Source organism: Anser brachyrhynchus (assembly GCF_964034855.1).
Source record: "Anser brachyrhynchus genome assembly, chromosome: 6".
NCBI classification, from domain to species: domain Eukaryota; kingdom Metazoa; phylum Chordata; class Aves; order Anseriformes; family Anatidae; genus Anser; species Anser brachyrhynchus.
The window spans coordinates 8,833,891-8,849,769 of NC_137700.1; the positions used below are offsets into that span (position 1 = coordinate 8,833,891).

Genomic DNA, 15,879 nt, shown 5'->3' on the forward strand with positions numbered 1-15,879 from the left:
ATTGTCGAACTTTAGGCAGCTAACTTGCATGTATGAGGTAGGTGTCTAGGTTCTTCATACTCTCAACAAAGAGAGAGAGGTGCTTCTCTTCTTCATCCTCTGGAAGTTCCACTTTCACATAAAGCCTCCTAACCCAGAGACCTAAGGGAAAAGACTGTATCAGTGTCCCACTTGGCAGCTGCACTGCTGTCCCTACACAGGGGTGTGGATATTCAGAGTCTCAGTAGTGAACAATTAGATTTCTTTATTAAGCATCTCACTGAATCTGGAGGGATCACCCACAGCTGTAACCACAGCTATGCTTAGGAATCAGGGTTATTGGAGAGGAGGACAGCAGGGAAAGATCAGCTTGTAGTTCGCACAGAAATAGAGTTCTTGTTGGAGAGGGACAGAACAGGACCCCAACTGTAAATGAAAGCCCTGTCCTCACTAGGCTACAGTCCAGTTAAAAAAAAAAAAAAAAGGCTCAGTGCAATTGTCTGGGAACCTCAGTTATTAGGCAATTTTAATATAGCTGTAACTAGCTTCCTTTAAGCCAGACCTTGGGTAAGGCCTTAGAAATGCTCAGCTGTGCCATGTGGCTTGTAACAAATATCACAAAGTATTGATTTATTCTATAACTGCTCCCTGCCATGTGTTATGTAAATAACAAGGTTTGATAGAGTGTGTGGTTCTTCGTGCTGTAACGCATAGGTCTTGCAGAGGTCTCCAGTCAAAAGATGAAAAGCCAAGTGCCTCTAGTTGTCCTCAGGATGTGTGCATGACACTGCAGCTGCACACACATGCATGAAGCCCTTCCCTTCTGAGTGCATTTTATGATGATTTTAATGTTTTATCTGGTTCTGATCTGGGCGTGTATAATCTTCTAATTACATAACTTTGAATTTTCTCAGCTTGTCTCCATGTTTAACACTGTTAATAATTTTCCACTGGAAAAACTAAATTCATGGTGCTTTCAGTGCATATGCTCATATCTATACAGATTTAACCTAGAAAAATACATGCAGTCTGAAAACACGCCTAATTGTACTCCAGTTGTAGGTTACAGAGCAGCCTCGTTCTGTTTTCCCACAGCCAAGAGAAGGCCTCAAGGCCAAAATGTCACCTCAGATTTCTTTTGATCTCAACTTATATTTTATTAACCCTTTTAACTTCACTGAGTGTGTGCAAGGAAACATGTATATTCCCTTTCATATAAAACCAGCATTGTCCTTACATCTTGTGTGCAAATGTATGGACAGTTTCTCATACAAAGGATTATTTAGATGTAATCTATATGCCTTGTGAGTTACAGATAAGAAGGGGTGGGCAGCATTTATGCTGCAATGTTTATGATTTATTCCCCTTTTATTTTCTCTCTTTAACTCCATCCAAAATATTTCTGGGAGTCTTAGTGAAATATAATACTTGAAGCCTTTAATGGCACCTTTTCATCTCACAATTGCAGAGTGCTTTTCAGGGCTTAATTAAATTTTACAGCACGTCTCTCAGGTGAGTAAAATTTGAATGCATCCATTCCTGTTTGTGAGGAAACTGAGGCAAGGAGTGGTAATTAACTAAAGGCCATGCACCGAATAATATGTCAGAGTGAGAATTATGGGGTCCAGGAGATCTGATTAGTTTTGTATAAATCCAGCATGATTTGGTTCTCAAAGATTTCATCAAAAAGACAAAAAAATGATGGCCTCCTTGTCTAACAGAGGAGCCAAATGGCTTCTCCAGACTCATCCTTCTCTAGGCTTCGTGATGACTGGCTGGTTTATGCCACGGTCTGCTTTCAGGGCCTCTCAGATGTTTGGACATGCCGGATGTTTGCTCGGTCCTCCAAACATGGTCAGAAGAAAACAAGTAGACGGTTGCATTCTACCTCAGTTTCTTTCTCAGCACATGGTATAAGTCATCTTCCATTTCCACTGGCAGTCTTGTTAGGGTGGGATCTGAATGCATCCATCAACTCCCAAAGCCTTGGTGTTCTACAGTACAAACTCCATAATACTAGCTGCAAAAAGCGTGGGCTCCCTGCCTAGTCCCTGCCAGTGACAAAGGGGGAGCCTCTCATCCCTCTCTTTGTTGAAAAGTACTGAAAGTGGTCTGTCCTCTTCTGCTGTTTGGCAGATGGAAGAAAGCTGCTGGAAGGAAAGTGTTCATTTACTCCATGCATTTTTCTTCCCAAGATGTTTTATAGATTCAGTCATCAGCACCCAGTAACCAAACACAGCTACTGGTGATAGTGCAGGAGAGGCCATAAAGCATCGTCCTGGAGTAGGGTGGGAGGATATACTTTCTGAGACTTCAATGATCAGGGATTGAAAATCTTACCTGCTTCCACCAGAGCCTGCCTGTGACAGGCCTGTGGCTCAATGAGTGTGTCTCGTAGGCTCCCCGCTTTGTGCTCCTGTCAGCAGAAGGGACAGTATCATCCAGCCTGGCTGGCAGGCCTGGAACTGAAGTACCTTGGAATTTAAGAAGTGAGGTACAGTCACTTATTTTAAAGTATGTGAAACAGGTGAAACAAGTACCTGAGAGACTGCACGAATGCAGTGTGTGGGCTGGGAGTGCCCTTGCCTTTGCACTGGCCATCATGGTGAGAAAAGGTCTCCAGTTGTGAGTCAGACTCATAACAAACAAAGCGGTAGCTTTAATGAGTTAAGAAATCAATCTTTGGAAAATCAGTGGTGCAAATTAACTTATGACTCTCTCATCAGACAAGCCAGAGTTTGAGTGATGTCCCTTTGTTGCAAGAAACAGGTCTCAGACCTGGAGGAAGGAGAGAGGAGCCTCCTGCTGTTGAATGCAGTCCTCCACTGCCCAGCTCTGCCGGATCCTCAGCTCGCACCAAGCAGGCACTGGGCTGTGCTGTTAACCTGTCTGGGCTTTCCAGAGCCTCAGCAGGATTTAGCAGTCACGATGTCCCGCTCCAGTCCCTCCAGGTAGGCTGTGTGATGTGGTAACACAGTATGTTATCCGTGTGCTGTAACAAAGTCAGTCAGTAGCCACTAGCCAAGTATAACAGACGCAAAGAGGTTTTCTACTTCCAGCACTGTCAGCCTGGTCTCTTAAAAAGTACTTGCTTGAAAGCAAAATGGCTCCTCCTAGTCCTGCAAAGGCCGATCTTCTGTTGCTATTTTATGAAACCTGCACAGCATAGTTTGAATCTTTATCGGGATAATATAATTGGAGTGCATATGAGGCCATGCAATTGCTGAACAGTGTTTGCCACTTGCTGTTGATCCTCTTTCTGTTACCTTTCTTTTCTCCTTCACACTGACCTCTCCTAGTAGTGAAGTCAGCAGCTGTGGCCACGTGCACAGGACATACTTTGACAGCAGCAGGACTCAGCTGACAGACTCTGGAATGAATTATTCCAGCAGCGTCATCTGGGTTTATAGCTGGCTCTTCTATAATTGTGTTGAAGGCCTAGGTTTTTGTCTCCTTTTCATCTTCTTTCCACTACACCAGCATTGCAAAGGGACCTTAAAGTATGTGTAGGAAAACTGGCCTTGGGGACAGGCTTTACCTCAGGGTTAGAAACCCAGCTTTTTTTAATTTACAAGTGCTTGGTTGTGTGTAAATCTGTTTCGCTGCCTGAACTTAACATCAAAGTATCTGAGCTGTGCTGTGCTTGAGAGCAAGAGTGCATGTTTGTCATTGCATAAGCAAAGCAGAACTACCTTAGGGAATATGGAGACAAAGACCTGAACATGGCACACCTTAGAGGATTTGCTACTAATTTCAATGACAGAAGGCTTTTAGCATTCCTCCAGATGAATACCACTGCAGTAAACACCATTTTGAAACTCATTTTTGTTTGAGGCTATTTCACAAAGGTGCTTAAACTCCTTTGAAACCTCTTTGTGGGGCTCCAAGTAACAACTTGGGAGACTGAAGCCTCCAGGGAAGGAGCAGAGAAAGTGCCCAGGAGCCTAATTCATGTCTTACAGAGCACAGACCGCTCCTGTTGACCGGACTGCCTGAAGTCCTCTGCCATCAGGAGAGTACTGGCAAGAGGTAGTGTGCACCAGGACAAATTCCTGCCAATCCTATGCTGAGTAAAGCAAGAGGAATTGTCCGTGAACAGAGAGAGCACCCTCAACATCAGGATTCATTCCAGCACTTTGGTGAGAATAATTCCAGAGGGGTATTTAGTGTTTAGTTTTCAGGAGGATTAGCTGCATCTTTCGTTTGTCCTTTGGAGATTATTTTTGCTCTGTAAAAAGGATTTAAGAAATGGCAAACCAATGCACAGGCACATACAAAAAGAAGAAAACACAAGGTTATGAAAAGAAAAGAGATTATATCTGTTTTATTGAATGATCCTAGAATACAGTAACAAGGGGACAGTTGCCTGCTTAATCATCTCACTCTTACAAGTGGAAAAGATGCTTGACAACAGAATGCACTGATATGAATGTAAGAGTTGGTGAAGGGAAAAAAAAAACTAAGGAACAAAATAAGCATAAAATGTAAACAAAATTCTGCTAGGAGTATTTGTAGTGACAGATGCTTTGGTAGATAGGGCCAAAAAATAAATTCCTTTCTCCTAAAGGGAAATAGGTGGAAGTCCATCAAATAAACTTTGTCCTAGCATATTTTATTTTTGCATGGAGGAAAAGGAAAAGATCTTTTTTGATGTGAGCTTTTTTTTTTTTCCCTTCTGCTGTTTTTTCCCTTTCTGCCATACCAGAAAAAAAAATTATGGAAGATAAGCCAGGCAAAAGAAGAAAAAAAAGAAAAAGAAGGGGGGTGGGGAGGAAAAAAAAAAAAGGTTACTCTGAGTATCAGAGAGGGGGCTAATTGTCAAGGTTATATCTCCAAAGATGATTGATGTGAGGCTGGGTTTTTCTGTCAGCCTGTCACAAAGCAGGAATGTTTAATGTTCTCATTATTGGTTACGCTGTTGTGTATATTTCTCTGTCAGCACTGCGGACCCATCTGAACTGCCAAGGCACTTCAAAGCCCTGCAGGTCATTTATCATCCTCCTGACGCTGCGAATGTTCAGCCTCAGCTGAGTGCCAGGGATTTGTTATGACTTGAGAGCCAGCTGACAGACAGGTCTGCTGCAAAAAGGATTCCTTTTTGTCACACTGCGAAAACATCAATGTTCCTATAATGGCCTACAACTGTCAAAGGGGACTGCCACCTGACAGTTGTGTGGTCTCACTAATTTGCAGCCCGGTGACTTGTTTCCTTGAGTTTAGATTCAGTTACGGTGTCACATGCAAACAGGTCACCATCTGTCGTCCTGTGCCAGGGGGCACATGGTAGGGGGCGGAGAGGGAGGGAGCGAGGCAGAGACAAGGAAAAGATGAAGTGGCAAACTTGGGGGGGAGGGAGATGCAAGGGGAAAATAAAAATGGCTATGCAAATCAAAGCCATGTCTTTATTTCAGATTCCTGTTTCCTGAACGTTCCTAGCCTAACACAATGTGAATCTCTGAAAGTTGTGATGAAAATCAAGGCAGGGAAAGAAAGGACCTTGCAAACAGCCAGAGCTAGTGAGAGAGAGGGGGAGAGAGAGAAATATCAGGGCTTTGTTTCCTTTCCCAGGCCATGACATGATTAATCGTTTTCTTCTGATCTAATTTTGGAACATGAAAAACAGCACATTTGTCTTGAAGAAAAATGATGTGCCGTACTGTGCAGATGGAAATTTCGAGCAATGAAAAAGATTAAAGTGAAATTCCACTCCTTAGACCTAATCATGAGTTGTAGATTATTCTGTCGTTCTAACCAGATGGTAGGCTTGATTCCACAACCCCCTTCTTATATTAATGAATACTAGACTGTTATATTTGACTTAGGTAAGTGAAATGTCTATCAAGCCTAATGGACTGCCAGCCAGCATAACACATGTTGTACCACTGAGGGTCCTTGCTGCATTTTTCATGTTTTATACTAATGTAGAACATTTTGTTTCCTACTGTTTTCCATCATTGTCACTGTTTGCTAAATATTTTCACATGTAGGGGGAAAAAAGTAAAAAACTTGTGTCCAGAGCTAATTTCCTCACGTTGGTCGCAGCTATAATTCTACAAGTAAAACAGTCACCCGAAGCAATGCATACAAGAACTCAATAGTAACTTGATTAAGTTCCCAGTCAACAAGACTGCACTAGGCTGTATGTTAACAAACCTAATTATAGGCAGCATGGTGATAAATTGTGCAGGGTGCGTGTAGCACATCTCTGAGGTCATGTCTAGAAAAGAAGTTTTCCCCCGGGGGACAGGGATGGGGTGTCATTTCTAAATAAAGTAAACACAGGTTCACTGATGTTTCCCATTGGGTTACCTTCCGCTTTCTGACAAATGTTATTCTAGCAGGGGTGTCCCAGGCGATCCTCATGGGAACAGAAGAGTGAAGGAAGGGAGGAATGGGAGGCTGGGGGATTCTCTTTAACCTTTCCAACCGTGCAGTCCTATGACTGTCAAGTAATTTCTACCAAGTCTGGGCTCGCTAGAGTCATGGGTATGGATAATCATACGTTAGGATGGATGCCACCACTTGTGCTCAGAAAGCCTGTTATCATTTTAAGCATTTAGCTGAACAAAATAATACTTGTCATGTGTGCTGAATGTGAGAGTGGATTGGGCTCTCTTCCCTGCACATAAAGTAAAAGGTATAAATCTTTGGTTTCTCCTTCAAAAAGCGACACTTGGGCAGTTGTTGCATCCCGCCTGTGTGTGAGTGTCTGGAGCCAGGGAGAATGCCACCAGGTAGAGGAAGCATGCGTGCACAGACCTAATTTTAGACATTGAAAGAATCAACAGGATGCGTGGATCAAGTTACTCTTTGCCTAGGAGAGAACAAGTCCAGAAACATGAGTAAGCAGGCAAGAGTTGTCCAAATCTGGACTTACTAAAGTGTGATAGATACAGTAAAGCTATAAATGTGAGAGCCGGTTAGGCTGAACAAATCCTGATAAAGAAAAGTAAGGCACCAAAGTGCACCTCCTAATCAAGTAACTAGGATATTTCCATCTGAAGAGGAATATCTTTTTGATGGAATGCATTTAAAGCTTACATCATTGCTTTAATGACTTTGTTCTCAGTTTATTAAAATTGTTTCGTAAAGTTAAAATCCTGAACTCCCCAGGGCACTCCCCCCTCAGCAGAACTACCATTAATGTTGCTGCTGAGTAAGGACTTTGGGCTTGCACCATAGAATAAGCTCTGAATAGCTCTCCAGCATGAGTGCCTTGCATTTGGGATCCGCACTGTTGACAGTTTTTCCTTTTTCTCTTATACCTAAATTTTTTTGAAAGGATAAGGTGAGGATGTTTTGAGCAGAATGCGTTTTTTTCTCAGTGTGTATATTGCCCACGCTGAAAGCAAACAAATTGGAAGGTTTAAATTAATATGCCTCAAAGCATTTTTCTTTGTAATTAATGTTAATTTAAAAATTTTTTTTTTGTATTTGTACTGATTGGATCTGTCCAAGAATACAAGCTAAAATACCAAGACTCTTTCATCACATTTCTGTTACAGCTGGATTAGACTCTGTTTTAACAACCCTTTAAGCTTGCTCTCAAGGGATTAAAATTTTTCATCGATGAGAATTCCTATGCAAAATGTTGTATGACAATTTTTTTCCAATTAATTTATACTCCCACTACCCTGTGTTTACTGAGAACACTACAGAGGAGCAAGTTACCCCTTTAAATTATCTGTGCAGATTACCAGTCTGTGGAGTTCGTATCCTCTGGGGAAAACTGGCTTCTTGCAGTGTTGCTTCTCTACGCAGGGTGTGTGGAGCTGAGCTGGCAGTGAAGGGAAAGTAATTTGTTCCTGACAAGGGCCAGTAGCAGACTATTTCTTCACTGGAAGAAAGTGACAATCAAGCAGGAAATCGTGACTGCAGTTCCTTATTTGAACTGATCCTTCTTAGGAGCTGGTAGACATATCTTAACTTAGCCTTTAGCTTGTTTTCCTCAGTCTCACGGTTTTGCTTTCTGTGAAATGTGAAGGACCTTGAATTCCTGCAGTGTTTATAGTTTGGCCTATGGAATTCACGGCCCACTCAGTGTTGCCGCTTTACACGTTTATTGTGAAAGTAGCACAGGAAAGGCTGACATGGGTCTTTCTCTGTTAGGATTTCCCGGGGATGACTGCAGCTTTAAGAGAGGACTTCGACCCACTGGAGAAGAGGGTAACACATAGGAAAGGGAGAGCAAACTGTCTTCTGTTGTTGATTTTTTACTAAACCAACTGATTTACAAATGCAAGGGTGGATGGTGACTGTGCTGTAGCTATCTGCCACCTTGTCTTTCTGGAAGAGCGCATACAGCCTACCTGATCTGCCATGGGCTGCTGCTTTGCTGTAAGTTTGACCGATGGCAAATGATGGGACCAGGAAATAAAGGTCTGCTCTCAGCACTCAGTAACACTACCAAGGAGGGCAGGACCTTGACCACATGGAACATCTATCCAGGTTTGGAAAAGGTTACCTACAACAGACTCAAAGTTGTTTATCAGTTTCCGCATGTCTAACCTCCATCTGAGTGCTCAGAATTGGAGTGCTTGTACTTAGGTTTCAAATCAGTATGCCCTGGTAAGCCTCATGGCTCCAAATCAGCATGACGTTAACTTTCTGAAAGCAAGAATCTGTGGCTTCTAGAATTTCTTGAGAAGATTGCCTATGCATGCGATGGATCCCCTTCTAAAGAAATCATCTGCAGAAGGCTCTTGCATACTAGCTTTATGCACCTCCTTGGCTGCCTGCCTTCTTTTGGAGAAGATGACTCTATTCACTCCTCTGACCTGAGGCTCAGTTCATCAGATTCCAAAGCCATCCCTGCCTGGGCAAAGTGACTATCTCTGGTGGGGCCGGGGGCTAGGAAGGAAGGAAGGAGCACACTCCTATCTGAACTGCAAACCTATCGCTTACAATAGTTTTCATGAGGGGTGACAAGTCTCTTATTTCTTCAGAATGTTTATTTCCATTTTACACGTGCTCCCAACTTCCCTCCCTCCTTGCACTTTTCTTGCTTTTGTACCCTGTAACTTTCATCAGTTTGTTTCTTTCCTTTCAGATGTGCTTAAGGCGCAGCAAGAGTTGATACAATCTAATACAAACTTCCCTGTTTGCTATATCATAAAATGTAGTGCCTGGTGTGTTCATTCCCCTCCTGTCATCAAGTGCCAGCTACAGCAGTGCTTAATACCTCCAGGTTCTTCCTGCTGTCATTTTCACTTCCCCCGGAGGACTAAACATTTAAAAACCAAGAAATCCTAACTGAGATCCTAAGTAACACTTGAACCACGCTGATCTTGGGTAAACAGTTCCCAGAGTGTTACCATTCCTGATGTTGAAAGAGCAGATCAGTGAAAGAAAAGAATGTGCGTACAGATTCTTGGTAATCAGACGGCCAGCTAATTTCTCAATATTGAAAGATTCCTTTTGAAGCCATTAATTTTATTTACATTTCAACTGACACACAAGCTAATGAGCCTACCACTTACTCATGAAAGACTTACCCAATTTTTAATAGGAGCTAATGGTTTAAGGCTTAATTTGATGAAAACAATAAGAAATGTAAAACTGGGCTTGTTTTTTGTCCATTTTGTATATCTTTATGTTTTTAAGCTTTACCTCATTAAACTGCTTTTTTCAGTTTAGCAGTAGACAATTAAGAGGAAAAACTGCCCTGCACCTTCTTGGCAGAACTGCATTTGCCCCACCAGGTGCCTGTATGAGAAGTGATGTCAGGTACTGAAGAAACACCTGATCTCCTGTTGGCTAGAAGCCCGCCTTTCTGCATAACAGTGGGTGTACATTTTTTATTGAAAGGTATAACCTAGGTCGTCAGTAATCACCAGCATCTCTTGCTTAAACAGGGCTTTAGACTCTCATCTCCCCCCAAAGTATAGGTTGGGTTGTGTCAGGGTCCTGCTGGGCTTTAGTGGCCCTGACCAGGCTCACCTGTGACCACCACCCACAGCCCCTGCCTGCAGGTCCAGGAGCCCCATTTTGGGCCAGCTTTGGGCACCCCGTTGTTCCCTAAGCCATATTGTAGAGGTTCCTGTGCCATTTGTCTGCTGCCCAGGCTTATGGGCTGGTTTTCACCATGGGTGGACTCCAGACCTGCCCTGCAAGGTTGCCTTTACCTTCTGCCCCTGTCCTGGTTAGGCTTCCTGGGTGGATCCTGCACTTTCCAATTTACCTCACCTTGTCTGGGATGATCAATAGACCCTATCACAACATCGAGCCCAGCCCCATTCAGACGATGTGGGGCTGCACATGGGTTACCCTCATTTCCTAGCTCATTCTGCCTCTGGAGAAGCCCTGCTTTTGCTGCTCCCTGACAGGGGGCCGTTTTAGTATTTAACATTAATGAGCATGCTACACAGCAGGAGAGCTCCCAGCCAGCCTTGGCTTTTTTTTTTTTTTTTTTTTTTCCTCCCAGGGTCTGGCCCCTCCACAGTCCCCTCATGTGTTCCCTGCTCAAGAGAAAGGGGGTCTGCTTGAACATCTTGCTGCTATTTGCACTACCACACATGGTAAAACTCTGCTCAAGGCTCTTGCAGCAAAGTTGAAGGCTCCTCCTCAGGCCCATGAGTATGGGCTGTCAAGGGACTGGGAACAAGTCCATTGCTGATTCTACTTGTTTTTGCACCTGCATAAGCAGTTATTGCTTCAAAATGTAATAGTTTTGTTTAGGCACAGAGCACTTTGACCTGCTGTGTGAATTTGTGCACATTCAGAAAGGCCTCCCTGTCTCCATTTGTCAGTGGAAGGGGTAGAGTTTCCCTGGTGCAGTGCCAAATTTATATAGAATTTGAAATTTCCTTCAATACAAGATGCAGTGTTCTGTAATCCTCAAGGAGAGCCTAATGTCTTTGGGGATATAGATACGTATAAATACCCTGGCATCTGAGAAAACAGTACTTCTAAATGAAACAGTTGAGCGTATAGCTTGTATTCCGCTTCCTGCTGTTGTTTATTGTTTTTCAGAAGCATACATTCATGGTAAATAAAATCTCAGAAAATTTGACAGAAGGAGACTTGAAGAAAGGCTTCACTGTTACTGGTAACTAGCTAACTTAGGCTGACGATAGCAGATGACTGGTGAAATACTGACACTGTCTTAATCCTGCCTCTTCCTCTTTCAGGGGTGTTGGTCCTGAGAGCCAACTTAGCGAATGGTTTTGCCACATTGCTAAAATTAATCTCCAGATTGATGTAAAATTAATCACAGAATTCTACCTTTAGAGAATAATAGCCATTGGAAATAAGGAAACCTTGCTTGCCCCTATTCTTTGTCATGAATGTTAATAAAAGACTAACTCTAACCCAGGTTCGTGTCAAGGGTAAGGAAATATAGGTCAGAACTGTGATTTATATGCTCAACTATTGGATTTAAACACCAACTTCCCGTTAATCTCAATGACAATTTAGTTAAATCCTCATATCCTTTCAAAAATATGCCAGTGTTCTCCTACTAATTTTGTCACGTTCCTACATAGTGACAGATTTTGTAAAACTACTTTCATAAATGAACAGATCCAGAAGTGTCACGCTGATGAATGCCAGTAAAAAAAAAAAAAAAAAAAGGAGAACCTGATTAGATTTCCTGTGGTAGAAACATATTATCAAACAAATTAAAGTTTTTGAAATGCAACACCCCAGAAGAAATACAGTAGGTTGAAAATTCCCATAATGAGAAATCCATGAGCCTAAATATTTGGTGTTTCTGATTTGCTCACTTCCTCAGGTTAATGTTTCTTCAACATGTTTCCAATTCTGTTTTTCAGCTGAATTGGTAGTTGTATTTTCAAAGGTGATGATTTGCAAATGATGATTTCCAGCCTACTGTATTCTGTGTAAGGCAGAATGTCCATCAAGATGCCTGTAGGTGACATTAGTAGTGCAATCATTCAAAATGCAGCCTGACAGCATTTCAATCAATTCACTTTTCAACACTAGACATCAAATATACATTGCAAACCCAGCACCTGCTCTGCTTATAGTGTGACATCAAATAAGTTAGCCCCAGGTCCTAAAACAGAGTCTGTCTCTCTTGAACTGCCAGATTAAGAAGTGACTTTGGCAATGATGCTCTTGGAGATTAACACTCTACCAAACCTGGCTCTCGAGCTATAATACAATCTAATCCCCTTACTCCTTACGTGTTGCTCTCTGAGCACAGACCACAGGAGCTCTGTCTGCTAGATGAGTCTGCCAGAGTCCAGGTCTTAGCATTGTACTGTAGAGGTTCACATTGATAGCAAAGGTGAGAGTAGAATGGCAGCCTCACATTTACAAAAATTTGCCCCAGCTCTGAGCTGCCTGGGAGCAGCTCCCTCCCTGTGGCAACAGATGCATTGCAGTACCCCAGAAGGCCCCTTGGGAGGCTGGATTTTGTAGCTGCTCATGCAGTTTGGGTGGGGGTATCGAGACCCACCTTTGAACAGAGGGCAAAGCATGAGGGTATCGCCCACCTCTTGTCACGTGGCCCTTGAGAGGAAGAGGTGCGGCTACTGCCACCACAGCGGGTGTCCCTGTGCCCTCCGCCGGGGCAGGGGAGCAGTGCTGTACTACCGTAGTCCCACTCACAGCAAGCCTGCCCAAGGGCTTCCTCGCCTGTGGAGCCAGCCCCCTGCCACAGCAGGGACACCACAGCCCACCTGAGAGGAAGGACACACCTCAGCGCCATGGGGGAATCCCAAAGGGGATTTTCATTCGGAAAGATTGTTACTGTGGACATATCAGAGTCCTGGCCCTTCTGGTGTTCTGAAGTGGTGGCTCCAAGGAATAAGAGGGAGTTGTGGGCCCTGCTAAGAGTTGAGGGCTGCTGCTTTTCAGCCTGGAACCTGCTGCGTTGATGGGGTTGGAACGCACAGACCTATGGCTGAGAGGGACCGCTGAGGTTAGTTCTGAAGGTACCTTCCCTAGGGGCCTGGTCCTGTGAGTTAAGATCTCAAACGTTTGAACCACGCACTGAGCAAGAAAAGAGATCAAGCAAGGGTGTGAAGGAGGGTTTTGATGCTGTTTTTGTTTTTGATTTTTTCCTGTTTTGGAGGAAGGTTGCCCTGTGATGTTCTGTCCCAGTGAGATACCTGAGTCCTGAGTTCTAGTCTCTATCTGGAGACAAGCCCAGAAGATCAGAGCAAGAGCATCTTTAGTGTGGTTCTTGACTGCCTAAGGCCAAACACGGACAAAAGAGTATAATTAATTCCAGAAGTTTCTGTGAAGGACTGTGACTAGACAGGCTTATTCTGTTTGTTTTTCATGTCTTTTGTGGAGTTTTCACCATGGAGGCATGACTCCTCAGGAAGCATTCTGTTTCAGAGGATTCCCAAACAGAAAAAAAGATGGAGTTTCTCCTTTTCCAGTGTCATTTACAGCTTCTAATGGTGGCAAAGGAACAAGAAGCTGGTTGTGAGAGCCTGTTCTTTGCTTGTGGCCTGCAATAGAGGTGGTTTTATTTGTTGTTGTTATTTTTGTTTTCTCTTTTGCTGGGGACCAGAATAGGTTAGCTATCGGTGCCCTTTTAATTTTTAATTTCAGTTATAATTTGGGCTGAAGTAAGGTCTACCCCTTGACTCACAGCAACCTGTATTGCATCTTCTGGTTCTTTTGCTTCTGAGTCAGATCAGTAACTCCCTCCTAAATCAGAGGACAACTAGCTACAAGCAAAAACCATGGCAGTGCCTGAGAAAGCAGGCAGGTACTGGATTTGCTAGGATTTCATGTTCAGAGAAATGGAAAGGGCATGCCAACACTCATAAATTTTAGAAGGGCAGTATGAATCCCCTTTCTTCAGTCCTGTTTGCTTTAAGACTTTGGTGCTGATGGCATAAATGAGGAGGATGAGCACCTGGGAGATGAATCAGGTGAAAGAGCACCAGAAAGGCACCGTCAGCTGGCCATAAGTGCTGTACCCAGGGGACACGAGTTGGGGCCCAGGTGTGACAGGTATAAAAGAAGAAGGTTTTGATGTGTCCTGTCTTACCTCATGCCTCACCACTACTGCCGTGCCAGTGCTCTAAAAGACATGATCTTCCATGACCACAAGTACAACGCCGGGTTCGATCCGGCTTCAGTCCCAAGCACAAGGCAGAGTGGTGATGATCACATAAGCAGTCAGGGATTGCAGATTCATGTTTTAACATGCAGGGCGGTCGCCCTCACAGCCAGCTAAGTGACACAGGTGGCAGCCAGTCTCAGCGTTAGTGTGGGCCCACCATGGGCAGGAGGCTCGCGCCTCCTTGCCCTGCAGGAGCTGCCTGTGATCACGTCCCTTGAGCTCTGTGGAGGGCACTGCCGCGCGTGCTGCTGACGCTCTTGCTGAGACCCTCTGAGGCAGGAACACAAGTGCAGCAGGAGGTACACATCCCACGTGGCACAGCAGAGGTTAACACGGCGCCTAATAACGTTCACAGATGAATCAAACAGCTGAGTAGAAAAAGCTGTCATAACTTTATATTTGCTGTCCTAGCAGACTGTGTGGGAAGAGGAATGCTTAGAAGCTGATGCGATAGAAGCATGGACCAAGACTTCAAGAAAGATAGGAAATTGTACAGGGGTGGGAGAAGTTACTCAGAGCTGCTAAACTCAGTGGTTTGGGGCTCTTCTCTCCAAGGATTGACTGAATTTCTTTCCCACAGAAAGGCTGGGCTCTGGAGAGAGGCAGGCTGGATGCTGGTAAAGCCCAGGTTAGGGCAAGGTCCCCTCAGGCTTGCTCAGTCTGCTCTTTGGGACATTAATCTGGCTGGTGCACTGTCAACATGCAGGCTCACAGATGGTAAAAGGACTCACAAGCCAGGCCTGAGTGCTTGCTGTGGACACAGATGTGCTCTGAAGATTGCTTTGGTATTTATGTGAAACAACTGCTTTTTATTAAGAAGTGTTGAAACTAATATAAATATTTATAAATGACTTTAGCATATTAAATTGTTGACATAACAAATACAAATATTTCATAGAAAAGTGAATAAACATATAAAGCTACATTACTTTGTAAATGAATTCATTAGTATTTATTACAGGAAATTACAATTAATTATTAAGCATTACGATGGCTTGCTTGGAGAATGGATGTATTATTTTCACTGTAATTAATAATTTTAATTACCAACTTTAAGTACTGGTGATTTCCCCCCCCACATCACAAGGCACATTTTTTATAAGGCATCTAAAATATGCTAAGTGTTTTTCTTCTGGGTAGCTTTGTAGTACAAAATAAACAATTGAAAATAAAGTTAATTTCCTAGTTGCTAAGTGGAAATAGACGCTCTGGCTTCCCCTTAATCTGTTATGACCTGGCTTGGGAGAGCTGGTTTATATTGAGCAATAAAAGTTTTATTTCTCCAAAGTTTTCTGCATCACAACCAAAAAGCCAAGAAAGCAGGTTTTCCCCTTCTACTGATTTTTATGTCCTTTCTGCCATCAAAAAAGTGTTTGTATGCTAAAAAGCCTCCTGTCCTTCCTTCTCTCCTTACATATCTTGTATTAAATTGGCCTAAAAATGCATATTGCCTCAAAGATGTCTGTAAATTAAAATGGTCTCTGTTATTCCTGGTGCTAACCAGTGTGCCCTTACTACTATCTTGTAAACCTCCCATCATGAGACCTAGTACGCAATATGCAGACAATCTGTTTTTAGACATTTTTATTTGTTAAGCAGATGCATAACCTGCATGTACGTTTGTGGCTTGTTGCCACAGGTCTTCACTTCCCAAATCTGTGCTCTGCTTGTCTTCCCTTGTGCCCTCCTAGTGCACCTCAGCACTCTAATATCTCTCAAGTTCTTGTTTCTGCTGTCTTGTCTACCTGACTGCTGTGCTTGGGACACAACGGCTCTCAAGCAGAAATGAGCATTTTCACTTCTGCATTACCATGATTAACTTTGCACACAGTACATTGGTAGAAAAAGGAGTG

At 43.3% G+C, this 15,879-nt stretch overlaps 1 long non-coding RNA gene across 1 annotated transcript in view; it reads right to left on the bottom strand.

Moving 5' to 3' along the window:
- Positions 1-15,879, bottom strand: part of LOC308197319 — an 81,001-nt gene that overhangs the window by 6,583 nt on the left and 58,539 nt on the right. The window contains exon 1 of the long non-coding RNA XR_013952812.1: positions 1-15,879. This exon is cut by the window's right edge and continues 58,539 nt beyond it. This is a non-coding gene — a long non-coding RNA (uncharacterized lncRNA).